This window comes from Cupressus sempervirens, chromosome 7 (assembly GCF_028749045.1).
Source record: "Cupressus sempervirens isolate cs-2001-9-10 chromosome 7, ASM2874904v1, whole genome shotgun sequence".
In the NCBI taxonomy this organism is placed as follows: domain Eukaryota; kingdom Viridiplantae; phylum Streptophyta; class Pinopsida; order Cupressales; family Cupressaceae; genus Cupressus; species Cupressus sempervirens.
Window position 1 is genome coordinate 385,309,890 of NC_143124.1, and position 13,986 is coordinate 385,323,875.

At 34.3% G+C, this 13,986-nt stretch overlaps 1 pseudogene; it reads left to right on the forward strand.

Annotated features, from left to right (window-relative positions):
* Positions 1 to 297: 297 nt before the first annotated feature.
* Positions 298 to 13,986, forward strand: part of LOC149547101 (alpha-galactosidase-like) — a 71,727-nt pseudogene continuing 58,038 nt past the window's right edge.

Sequence of the window (13,986 nt, forward strand, 5' to 3'; positions counted from 1 at the left end):
TCTATTCTAACTTCTGACATGTTTATTAGGAAGTGGATGAATAAAAGCCCATTTGTCTATCTCATGTATAATTGGCCACTTTTCTTGGTGTTTCTGTTAGAAATAGATAATACTGACTGGGAGGGGGTGTGAATCAATATTCTACAAAGTTTTGAAGACAACTAAATATTTTTAATTACTTTATAACTCACATATGAAAGTAAACCATATTGAACAGTAAATATGACTACGCACATAGATAACTCATAATACCATTATCAAAGTGATCACCCTTCTTAAAATTCTAGTGAGGACAAAATGGAGGAGGATACTGGTAACGAGATTGAAGACAAAGGCCTTATGGGTAAGGACAATAGCCAGAGTAAAGAAGAAAATGAGGAAAGGATGGAGAATCTGGATATTAATACAGATACCTAGATCAATACTGTGACTACTACAGTTGGTTCTGAGCTTAGGGATATGGTTGATGAGAGGGACGACTCTCAGGATGCAAAAATTTCCTTTCTTCACACTGATAAGCTTAAATCAAAGACTTTTGTTTAGGGTGATTCTTGGTTATATAATAAAATTGCGGTTCTTAAGAAGAAATTAGGGGTTATGAAGAAAGAATTGGATGTTGAATGCACTAAGATAACTTAGATGGAAGTGCAAATTGATAACATCCTTGAAAATATTAAATAATATGAGTAGGAGCTTTGTTACCTTAATAAGGAAAGTTGTCAAAAAATGGAACAGGTCACTTCTAGTCTATGTGCTATGGTGACCAGTCTAGGTAAGAAGAGTAATGAGGAGATAACATCTCCTAGTAATGTAGGGATGGGAAGTCCAGGAGGACCTAGTAAGAGAATTAGATAGAGTACAAGGAAAAAGATTTCTAGGGCTCTTGAGGCTCCTATTCTTACTCTGGCTAACATAATCCAGAGTACTACAAAAGTAGGTAAAGAGTTGGCAAACATTATCAAAGAGCTAATGTAGTTGTTGGTTGTGGAGTAGGTGTGATGGTTATTGGTCTGGGTGATTTTTTTTATTTTTACTTTTTGCTTTCCAATTTGTTTAAACTCTAGGTTCTAGGTCCTTATAAAACTTGGTCACTTTTTATGATTTAAACTTTTGGTTTTAGGTCCCTATAAAACCTAGTTTAGATGTTTTAAACTATAGGTTTTAGGTCCTTGTAAAACCTGGTGGTGCTTTAATGTTCATCTTTAGTTTTTTAGAAAGGGTTTTGGGTCCCTTCAAAACTTGCTTTTACCATAATCTAAAACTCATAACACCATTATTTGTTAACTAGAGAAACCCTAGCCAAAGGAAAACCCTGGTGGGAATGATACCCACTAGATGATTCACTAAATAATAGTATCTTATTAAGGATATTGACCCTGTTAGGAGTCTATGAAGTACATATTGTGTCCCGAGTCCTTGTTAGAAGCCTTAACCCTACTAAAAGTTTCTTTAACCCTATTATGAATTGGTGGATCAAATACAATGTATGCAAGAAGAGCCCACTACCCTAACATGTAATTATATAATTGAGTTCTTCATAGGAATATATATACATATAATACTTTTTTTCTATTGTATTTCACACTTGCTCTGATCAAACATCAGATGTATTTCACATATCATCAATCATAAATCTTGTATATGTCATATATATGTCACATAGTTCATCATACATCACACACTTATCTTTGCAAGATAATATCTTTACTTAAACCTCTCATATTCATAATTAACTTCTTAATAGGCCTTCATACTTTGACACGCTTGACATAATATGAAATAACTTATGGAATGATATCCAAATAGTCAACTCATCATGACTTAGTAATTATTTTGTTACCAAAATAATTCCTCAACTCATACAATCTAATTTTATGGTACACTTTGTTCTATACTATAAAACACCTGCACTGGTATTTTAATTGTAACTCACATTGTACTATTTATACACATTTGCACACTAGCATACATCATCATGACACTATCATAGAGATTTCCTTAGCTGCACATTATCTAGCTCTCAACAATATATCTGTACACTTGACATATATTTCTAGAATGATGTAAACTATCTAACACTTACGACAATTTTCTAACTCTAAATGCATAAATGGGATGTTGAATATATGTTGCCATAAATGACAACCATCGGTACTTCTATCTGACCATATTGCTAATGCATTGATGGCAACATTTGGGAAAATTGATTAAGTCTCAAAATGATGTCATACATAGTAAAAATAAATAAAAGTAACCACACAAAAATGCCTTCAAAACATAACAATTTTATTTATGTTTTGATGGATCATTACATTCCTTATCACTCCTTTACATTAATACAAAGTGTACTTCCCCTTACATATAGAATTTAAAACTTACAACTATACAATTTTCCTTACATATTACTCCCACTTTGACATCAATGGCAAAGGTGTCAAACACCGTGTCAACAAAAAATGGTTGGCCTACTGCTGATCAACTCAATATTTTGGAAAAGAAATCTGCATATACAAGTTTTAGTCTTTCCACTTCCTTCTTTGAATTCTCCTTCACTATATCTAAAATATTGATTAGTGTGCATAGTGCATAAGATATCACTTCAACTGTCTTTAAGTTACTATAGGAAAATTTGTCATAGGAAGTCTTTGTTGCAAGACATTCCTCTAATTGCCTCTACAAAATGCTGATCTTTGCTGAAAAAATTTCTCTAAGACTATAGAATATCTTTTTTTCCTTCTCCTTATTAGATTCCAAGCCTCTGATCACATCATGTACATTCTCAACTTCTACTCCACAATCCTCAATATTGGTCTCTAGGAGTTGTAACTTAACAGTGAGTGTTTCAAGTTCACTCAACTTACCCTTTATTTGGCTATCAAAATTAGTCATGTATTTGTATGACAATGCATATTGTTCATACAACCTTTTTTCTTCATCAATGTGCTTTCTTAGTTCCTTGACACTTCATGCTTTCATCAAGTGCCTTTAGATCATTTCAAACATTGGTGCATATTGTATTAAATAGTGATGCATCATGTTTAGCTTGTACTTGTGCTAAAGCTACATCTACTAGAGTTGTGAGTTCCTCATCAAAGGTTTTTACCAACTCCTTGGCCTTTGACTATAAGTCTTGATTTTCTATAGTTGTAGTAGTTGTCTTTTATATTCTGTCCAAGAATTTATTTAATGTCTTCTCCAAAGACATTATTGATTTGTTCTTCTCAAACAACTTGCTCAATGAGCTCATGAATCCTTTATGATCTTTATCATCTAATATTGTTTGTGATGGGCTAGCTACTAGTACTATAAAAAATATAATTTTGAGGCCTACATAAGGTATCTCAGCCTCATGCTCAAACACTACCTTTCCAATTTTTGAATCCACATGTTTTAGATTGGGAAAGAATATTGATTCTTGCATTACAATCTTCCCCTTATGCTTAAGTTCAGAATCTTCATTTTTCTTCTGCTCTTATTGTTTCTTTTTCTTTTTTCCTTCCTTTCTCTTCTCATCTTCTTCCTTTTTCTTACCTTCCTTTATTCTATTTTCTTCTGCTAACATTTCTATTTCTTTCTTCTTCTCTTCTTCTTCTGCTCCTCTTCTTTCTTCTTCTTCTCCATCATCATCTGAGATGGAGTAAGCTATAATATTGCCAAAAATAGTTTGGCCATAGGCTGCAAAAGGTTTTTTTTTGTGTCCACAGTTATGTGCATACTATCCACTTGCATGGATTCAATACCCATAACAATGTGTACTATTGAAAGTGCTTGTTGTGTCTCCTTTGCTTATTCCTCTTTATTGGAAAGTGTACTTACTTGTACATAGACTAGGCTCATAGGTTTGGACTGTGCACTTACCTCTAGAGCTATGGTCATGTATTTTACAATTGCATCCTCTATTTCTTTTCTAACATCTTCATAATTGCCTTCCATTAGAAGGATTTCTCTTCTTTTGTTCCTCAGCAAGGGCTCAATACCCTTCAAAATTCTATCTGAATCCTCCTTGGAGTCAACTTCACATAGTTTATTTATCATAGTGATTCTCATGTTCATATCATCTTCCAATATTCTCTTCTTTCTATTTATAAGCCTATTATACATAACTTATAGTATCTTATTCTATATATTCTCAAATTTCTTATATCTTACAATCATATTTCTCACTATAGGATCTTATAACTACCTTCTATCCATATTACTGTAAAAGTTATAATACTTATTCAATTGAACAAAATTGTCATCATTTATTATCTATATGTTAAGGTTCTCTACCTTTGGTTCCATGCCCTTTTTCCAACTATAGTTCTACCTTCCTATGCATCTTGCACTATAGGCCTATCTCCATCTTCATCCTCATAACTCTTAGATTCACTTACTTGCATTATTTTCCTTCTCTTGCGTGGTCCACTAGTGGTCTACTTGACCCTTTTCTTTGGTGATGGTGTAGGTTCTTGCTTCACCTTCACCAATCTCTTTGATTTTATCTACATAACAAGTTCTTCCACCTCTTGTTTCCTTCTTGGTTGCTCACTTCTTGTCCTTATAGGTTGCACTTACACAGTTGTGGCATAAGGTACTTGGCGCACTTTGTTTAGGAAAGGTTACACCTTTTGAAGGTCCTACAATAGAAATTGGAGTTGCTGCTATCACTTTAGACTACGCACTTGCCCTAATCTCTAGTGCTATGCCTTTTACCTTGTTGAATTCCTCTTAGGTCATTCTTGATTCCTTAAAGATGGAATCAATTACTTTCTCTACTTTCTTCTTCCTCTCTTTGCTATGTAGGTCTGATTGAACTATTCTCATTTTCTCCTCATAAGTTCCCCATCTAGAGCACTCTGTGTCCTTCTTTAACTAGAGTATGATATGTGCATACCCTTCTATGAGCTCTACACTCATCTCATATGCCATGGGTTCAATGAACTTTACCCTTGGTATTATAGCTTCCACATAGGTATTATTAGTTTCCACCATGAAGCATATTTCATCCTTATATTTCTCTACCATGGAGGGAGGTATTCTATACCTCTATTTCATTTTTTTTTGAAAACTCTTCATCATCCTATCTATGTCATTATCTCTAATATTTTCTAACTTTTACATGTAGCATTGAGTCACCATGTTCATTGTATACTCATTGCTATCCCATTTTGTCATTCTAGGAAACTTCTTTGTAGCATAAAAGAATAAATGAGTTAGTATGGACTTGAATCTAAAAACTATGCTCTTTGTCTTCTTTAACTTTGCAATGTTATCCAACAATTGCAATCTGATAATCTCATATAGATTAACTTTTCTCCCTTGAATTTTCATTACATAAGCTACATACAAAAATCTAGTTGGTATTGATTAACCCTTGATCCATGGTTGAACTTGTACCCTAATATCTTGCTTAGTGTCTTTATTCCTTTTTCTTGAGTGGAGTCTACCTTCATGTTTCTTCCATCAAACCTAGTATCCAGGCTTGTGTCAACCATCTTCCTATCATTCTTCTCATTAATAGGATTATATCCTTTAATACTCAATCTTGTGATCTTGTGAGTTAGGTCATTGTCAATAACTATCTGCACATCACCTAGTGATAATAAATCAATGTGTACCCTACTTAGAAAAATTTGAGTCCAATCATGATTATCAAAATCTATGTAAAACATGCACTTGACTAGATTTAAGCCATCTAGGTGTGCATACTCAAACTTCAAGGTTAGATCATTGTTACACATTTTTCCCAAATCTTGATGAATATCATCTTCACCTATACTTTCTATCTTATAGTGAATATAGCCTTTGATATCCTCAAGATGAAGCACATTATTTGAAACTTGCAAAAATGTGCCCAATGGGTCATCCAAATGAAAAACAAATGGATATTTCTTAAACACATATCATTGTCTATCACTTACATCAGACATAGTCTGACTAGCCATTGAAACTGTAATTGTAAAAATTGAAAAATTGGATTCAAACTCCATAAAATATGTTAAAAATGTGATTTAGGGCTTCTACAACTTTGTGCTTCACAAAATTCTATTTGCACTTCAATCTACTATGAAATTTCTCTTCAATTCACTCAAGACACTTCACATGAAGAAATGATACATACAATCTTACTTGCAATCCTTAAATCATTTCAAATCACACTACACATTAAATGCATATCTACCACAAATTCAAATATTATCTCTATTTACCAATAAGCTTGTTTTTTAGATTCTTGCTCGCTAAGATCATATCTAGACTTGTGCATGTGACCATAACTTTCTCTCCATGTCCTTAACTTTCTATTAACTGTGCAACATCCAACTCTCCCTCTAACATTAATTTTGGCCTACTGATGCACTCCCTTTTCTAAAAATTCTTAATTCAAGTAGGATGAGTCACAAAAAATTAGTGACTTCAATGTCTTATCAGGTGCATTGAAATATTGTTCCTCCAAGACTATATAAGAGCTTTTTGGATATTTAGCTATCAAAAATGCTTCTTTGAATTCATCAACATGTTCCTTAATTGCTTCTTTCTGACTGTTGTCACTACCATTGTCATTCCTCCTGTCATTTTTATTATTGTTCCTTCTATTATTAGGATTCCTATTAAAGTTCCTTCTGTCCATTCTACAATATCTCGCTATGTGTTCAAAGTGTGTTTTTGAAGTTATTATATGTTTGACATACGAGTTCATTTCTCCTCTAATTAGTTCCATTCTAATTCTTAGATGAGCTCTAAAATTCCTTGAAATGTGTCCAAGATTGTTACACTTGTAATAGACAAACTAGTTCTTCTCTCCATCATTAGATCTGTTATGTGATCTTCATCTTTCATTACCTATAGGGTTAGTATTCATAGACATTCTGCTAATTTGCATTATTACCATATATTGGAGTTCTTTCTTGGTAAGGAACATATTAGGTGGGTTTAAACCTAATATCAGGAAGCATAAGACAAGGAAAAGACTAAGGATCAGATAAATCCTATATTCAACAGGGCTAAATCTTAGCTCTAGACCAACTTCAATAGAATCACTATGACTCCCTTCACTTTAGGCTCTGTAGGGCCAAGGCAAGAAGATCTCAGGGATTGATTTGACAACTTCTATGATATTCCTCTTTTCAAGACAATCCCCTATAGTAGACAATGGTTAATGTTCTTCTATAATTTAATAGTAACTTTCCTATCACAACAACTAATTATAACTAAGAAGATGCTGTAAATAAGTAATGACCAATAATTTTAGTTCTTCATTATATAAAATGGTAAATTGATTGTTTGTAATTTATGTGTTCAACAATTATACAAATCATCAGTTTGCAACTTAAGAGTAAATGACCAGTTTCTTATCCATTGTTATATAGAGTCAAAATTAGAAGCTCAAACCTATTTAATCAACTTGTAACTAAATCTGTCAACAATGAGCTATGAGATTTAGTCTTATCATATCCTTCTCATAAACCCTAAACCCTACCACCTGCATAAAGAAATTACTTAATTCTTTGAATTGACAACAATTAGTAAGAAATATACAATCCTTTCAAATTGAATGAAACTAAAAGAAACTTGTTCATTTCAGCCTCAAGATTACAGATATATAAAGAAGGAGACAAAACTCAAATACACAGGTATATATAAGTTTTCCTTTCCTTTTGTAGTGATTTCCCTTTTGAAAATGCTTACAATACTAACAGAGACTCAAAAATAACTCAAAATTTAACAATTGATAGTCAATATTCACTATATTATGGAGCATAGAGAACCAATTACATCCATATAATTATAAAAACTAGATGGACTGCAAAAAAGGCATAAAACATGAAAATTCTATAGATTACCAACCATCACTCCACATCTTGGGAATCCTTATATGGAGGATTGGAACAAGCTTCAAATGGGAGGGCAGGTGTCAAACTTTCTAGTAAAAAAAAAAGGGAAAAATCCTTTGAAGGTTACATTAATTCATTCTTTGCAACTAGAGAATAGACAACAAAATGGGTGTAAAATTAGATGTCATTTATGCAAATAGCCTTTGATTTAATTATTTTATTCCTTCCATCTCTATCTGTCTTCTCACAATAGGCTCATAGTTGTCTTCGTCTAATCATTCTAATGGGATGGTAGAGCTTTAATATCTACTATTACTTCCCATATGGTGATGTTTGTTTCAATGTCAAGCCAGGTGGCACTTCTAATTGTTTCCAAATCTTCTAAGAACTTGGTCCACTTGGCATCAATTATGGCTTTTACTTTAGCAACCATCTTGGACATCGTTACCTCTATCTTATAAAGCATATCAACCATATCATAGATAGCGGTAGCACTTGCATTGATACAAAAAGAACAAAAATATGGGATGATCAAGACTATTATCAAAAGGTGATGACCATTCTACCCAGTCCTTTATTTTACCTTCATTGGCTAGAATTATAAGTATAAAATTTGGTACCCCTACAAAAATTATTTTCAATTTATTCTGGAATAGCTGCATCTTACCTCCAAATAAACCATTTAAATCCTTTACCTTATGAATTATCTTTTTGGTGCTCACAATGGTTATCTTTGGCTGGTCTTTCTTTTGTGGAGGCATAGTAACTAGATTATCAAAGAATTGGATATATGGCCCCCATGTACTAAATAGTGGAGATAATAGGGCAATTGCCTCTGTACATTTGTATTCTACTCCTTCCAATGCAAGGTAGCTGCCATGTACATGTTGAGAAACCGCCTTTAGTGCATTGATCTTATGAATCAACAAATTTTTCATAGTTCTGATCTCTACATCCTTTCTAGCTTCTAGTTTTTCTTCATCAATCTCGATAGTATAGCTTGATGTTTCTCCTATATCATGTGTCTAGCCTTCTATTTGTACATCCTTGTCATGGATCTCTACATCATTTCTAACATTCCTTTTCAAGTCAGCTATTTCCATTTCAAGTTTGATGGTCCTTTGTTCCAAAACATATGTTTTCTTCATCTCCTCTTCATGGCTCATTTTTTTTCTTAGATATCTCTCATATGTTTTTTCTAATTGAGCTTGAAGTGTATCCATCTTGTTTTTTCTCATTATTCCAACTAAAATACGCAATCCAAATATTTGATCACTAGAAGTAGATTGAACATGCTAGAAGATAACATTTCCCCTAGGGGATTCTTTAATTTCCATTAGGGTAGGCTTATCATGCTTAGGAGCTAAACTCCAAATTGCCATTATTTGAGAACCTATATTGTGTCCTGATCCTCTCAATTCTCCATACTAATTCTCATCTTCAAATGAGATTTTTTTTCTGTCTCCTCATTTGATCTAGCAAAAAGGATGAACTAAGATCCCATCTTGGGAAGACAATCATGCCACTCCTCATTACCAATTCCCTTGCCTCCTCCATAGTGAGGCTCTCACTTGTAGGGTCATTTTCTTGTAGCTTTTTTACTAGTGCAAAAACTACTTCATCAGAATCTCTTGGCTTCATTTGTAAGGAAAGTTCATTTTATTTTACCTTAAATAGAAAACTCTTGAATTCGTCAATTTTTATAAAATTGTCATCTTTCATGAATTCTTGAGCCTCTATGATTCTATCTGTTGGGACTGAAAATTGCATGCTTCATTTTTAGTCACATTTTGAAAATTTTGGAAAATCATGTCCTCAAGTGCCTTTTATGCATGTGGTCAATTGGTAGCTTGAGGCCTAGATGGTGTTTGAGTGGCTTAACACCTTTCATTTGACATATGAATATGATCCACAATGTTATTTTGCCATCCCGAATCATTCTGTGAAGTCCCATTTTGAGCTAGTGTCAAAATTTGCAATTCTACCAAGTGTCAAATAGCGACCAGAGGCCCAGTTTGCATCTGAATATCTTTTACCCAGGACTATTTCATGACTAGTCACTTTGGGGATGTTTAGTGTCCATAATAGAGAACCTATGTTTCAATTTTCAAGTCATTTTGAATCCATTTGACTAGGTTTTGCACCCCGCAAAGTTGGTCATTTATTGTTTTGTGCATTTAACTAGTTGTTCACAATTCTGGGAAGCCCTGTTCGACCAATAATATCTTTGACCCAGTTGACCCAAATGAAAAAATTCTTTTTGAATTGTGTTCTAGGGGTAAGACACTTCATGTGTTCCAATTTTTAGATCATGTCGAATCCATTTGATCAGTTTGCTAACATGATCAAAAACCCTATTTGCATTGTTTTGTTACGGCTAAGGTATCCAGATTGATCCGTACCCCTGTTCGGCATGTTATAACTTTGATCCTGTGATTGACTAGCCTAAATGGTTTGTACCATTGTGTTGTGTCTTAGAAATCCTTGAAGTATGCCAATGCTTAAGTCATGATGAATCCATTTGCATACTTTCTTATGTCCGTACATTGGCCAAAAATAACTTTTTGACACGTGCCAGTTAAAATTTCCAAGTGTCTATTTTCGGAAATTCGCCAAATGTGCCCTGTAATTCGTCATGAGCCCAAAACATGGAATTATATTCTCTTCATGGCAAAGAACTTATATCCTAGTTTTCAAAACCCCAAGTGATCAATAACCCAGTTTATAATGCCAAACCCGAGCCCAGTTTATGTTTTTTAACATTGTTTGCTTGCAGAGTAATTGAAGTATAGATGTTCGGCAATTAAAATCTTTTTACTGAAAAATCATCATGGGCTAAGAATTTGCAGTATGATAGAGTGTGCAGGATTGAACACTCATGCCGATTTTTATGGCCTGGTTATTTGATTGTATTAGTTTTTAAGGCCAGCCGGTGAGCCTCCAGACACAAATCCACAATTTCCACAATTGATTAAAAGAAGTCGGGTAGAATGGAACAAAACATATTGAAAGGTTTTAGAAGAAGGCAAGTGTTGATTAAGCCTAGTATCATTTGCTCTTTTTCACCAAATGAAAATGGAAGCCACACGTTATCAAAGCAAGGGAGATTTTTAATTTTAATTGTTTTAGAAGTTTGCCAACATTATAAAGGAAATGAGGCATCCATATAATTATAAAAAAGGAGCCGGCCAAGAATAAATTGGCATAAGGAAAAGAAAAGCTGCTATCGTTGGGGAGAATCCATGCCAAGTAGAAGGAGCAGCCAACCACCATTTGAGAAATTAGCATCAAAGAATGGTAAAGGCTCACCACATGTTTTTTTTTTTACATAGTCTACTGCAACCTCTGTGAAGATGAAAATGAAAAGGGGCAGCCCGTGAATAGAAGAATAAATGCTGAAGCAAAAGCACCAAAATATAGAAAGAGCTGCCCATTTTAAAAGGAGTGGCATTGAAAGGAGCAGCCACATCGAGGTAAGCCATGGCTGAATTAAAAGGAGACATCCATAAATAAACAAAATGCAGCCAGAGGGAACAACACCCACGTTTTTTAGAAAAATGAACAAATTTGCTGCTGAAACAAAGCTCAAGGAAGCATGTATCCACGTTTTTGAAGCCCATGGCTTCCTCCAGCAACAGTATCACGTTTTTTAGAAGGGGGAGCTTCATTTTAAGTGACCATATGCATAAGAAATGACCATCACTATGAAAAGTCTGCTGATTCATGGCAAAAAATGACCAACAGGAAGGGATATTTACATAAAAATGAAACTCCATTGTGGAACTATCAATCACAAGGTTAGAGCTCCATGTAAGAATGAGCAACTCATGCTGAATGAGCTGGAACAGCTCACACATATGCAGCAGAAGAAATCAACATTTACAGGATAGAGGGAAATGTAAAACGAATTATCCCACATGACTTGTACAAGGGAAGTTTTTGTTTTTTAAATACTTTTGCACTCAAACATGTAGTGTCAACAACACAAAGGCTTTTGAAAGTTGTGTGATGTGTGATGGATTTCGTGGGTCCCAATCGGCTAGAAGGAATGAAGTAAATTTTGAAAGAAAATGCATGCCCAAATGATGATGTCAGCAGCTTATAGGCGGCGGAAAAAGTCAAAAATCCGGTAGGTCGCTATGTCGCTTGCCGGAAAATCTTGGAAAATCCGGCTAGCGACATAGCGAGGTTGCTGAAAAATTCTAAAAATCCGGCAAGATTCAAAATGCAACGTGGGTCCCGCCTGGAGATAACAACCAATTAGAAAGTGACATGTGGCATTGGTCAAACCTAGAGTTGACTCGAATTTGGAAGGGCTAGGAAAAATTAAATGATTTAAAAATTTTCATTTTAAAATTATTTTGCCAAGAAACTGACATGTAGGGGACTATTTTTCAAACGAAGATTTCAGGCGTTTCTCAGAGGCTAGATATGCCTTATCATATACCGTTGGAATCGTGAGAATCCAAATTTTCCATTTCTGGAGTTGGCTTTTGCACAGGTATCAGTCAGTTTGAGCTACACAAGGTTTTTTATCAGGTACCTAAAGTGCAACCATATTCATACCAGGAAGTTCAGATTTTTTTTTTTGTCAAGATAATGACCTGGATATCAGTAGAAGGCAATGGAAATGCAGTTAGGGTCAAATTTGTTCTTATTTACTTAGTAAAAACTCATTTTCACTGGCTTTTTCATGGGGCAATCAGATATTGTGGCAAGTAAAGGGTTTTCATCATTAGGCAAGGATATTTTGCAAGTTTGTTACAGATTAATGATGAAACAAAATCAGATCAGAAGGGATGAAAGAAGAAAGAGGTTTTTCAGTTACAGAGGATTGGATTTCAAGTGGACACCTGGCAATTGCATATCAGATCCGAGAATTCATTTCTTGTTATATCTTTCTTTCTTTTTTCATTTGTAAGGGTTCTAGTCTTTGGAGAAAAACCAGTCACTACTGAGATACCAAATTTTGGATCCAGTTTTGATATGTTCCTATACTGTGATACCACATATTTCTTCAGCAATTTCTCTCATGTGAACAGTAGTAGAAATAAGAATACAGATAGTCTGATCTGTTAGGTAGCTTTGCATTTAAATTTCATGCATCTTATTGTAATTTGTTTCAAGGAAATGAATGATAAGGCAGCAGCAAGTCAATCTTCATTCTGATATCTTGTCTCTCATTCATGCCGTTTGTGATCTTTTGTGTTTTGTAAACAAAGAATATGAAATTTAGTTGCAACTTATTGGTTGTATATGTTGATTTATTTTGCTTATGACTCAAAGAGTTATGTAAATACTTGATTCCTCATCATAGGATTGCAGATTTCATGAAGGGATAAGTCGAGTATGAGGTTTAGAAGGATGTAGATGTCTAGTTCACAAAGTGGTTAGATAGATCAGGAAGTCCTAATGTATGGCACATATCAGTGATTTTCAGGGATGTGTGTTAGGTTTTTGTATGAATTGCCCAATAGATAAGGCACTGATCACTTATAGGATCACCTGTTATACTGCTGCATATTTGAGGTTTTGCTGAGATCAACATCAATAATCAAATGCTTTTCCCCTTTCATGTTGAAGAGCTATAATAGAATGCCCTCACTCAGCTCATGAGATTCCTAGATTTGCATTTAGCTATTGTAGATGGATGTCATTTCATGAGTTATCAGGAGAAATAAGGGTTTTATCTGCTTTATATTAGATTCAGTGTATGCTTTGACAACTGGTACCATATAAGGAATCTATAGGTTCACCCGCCTAGGTTTTGCAGAGCCTGAAGAAGAAGAAGGGTCATGCCTTATAGTTGGCTTGGTGTCTGAATGGATGTGTTGATAATGGGAGTTAGCTACCCCTAGATGCATCTTGTTCTCATCAGGGTAATTGGAAATGGGTAACATTTTCAAACTCCAACACTATCATCTATTATTTGAGCTTCTAACTGCAACTTCTTTCTCTTTTCTCATCCTTAGAAGCTTGATATATTAAATATCTCCTCCTTATATCATCAAAGTACTTACTACCTCTTGGTAGGATTTGAAGGGCCTTTTGTTGGGCTTTTAAAGGTAGTTCAATCATTTTTTGCTTCTTGTGCCTTTATTCTGCCCACTCAGAACTCTCATGAATATCATCTTCATATTTGTCTTCATTAGCTTATTCTTTATCATTAGAG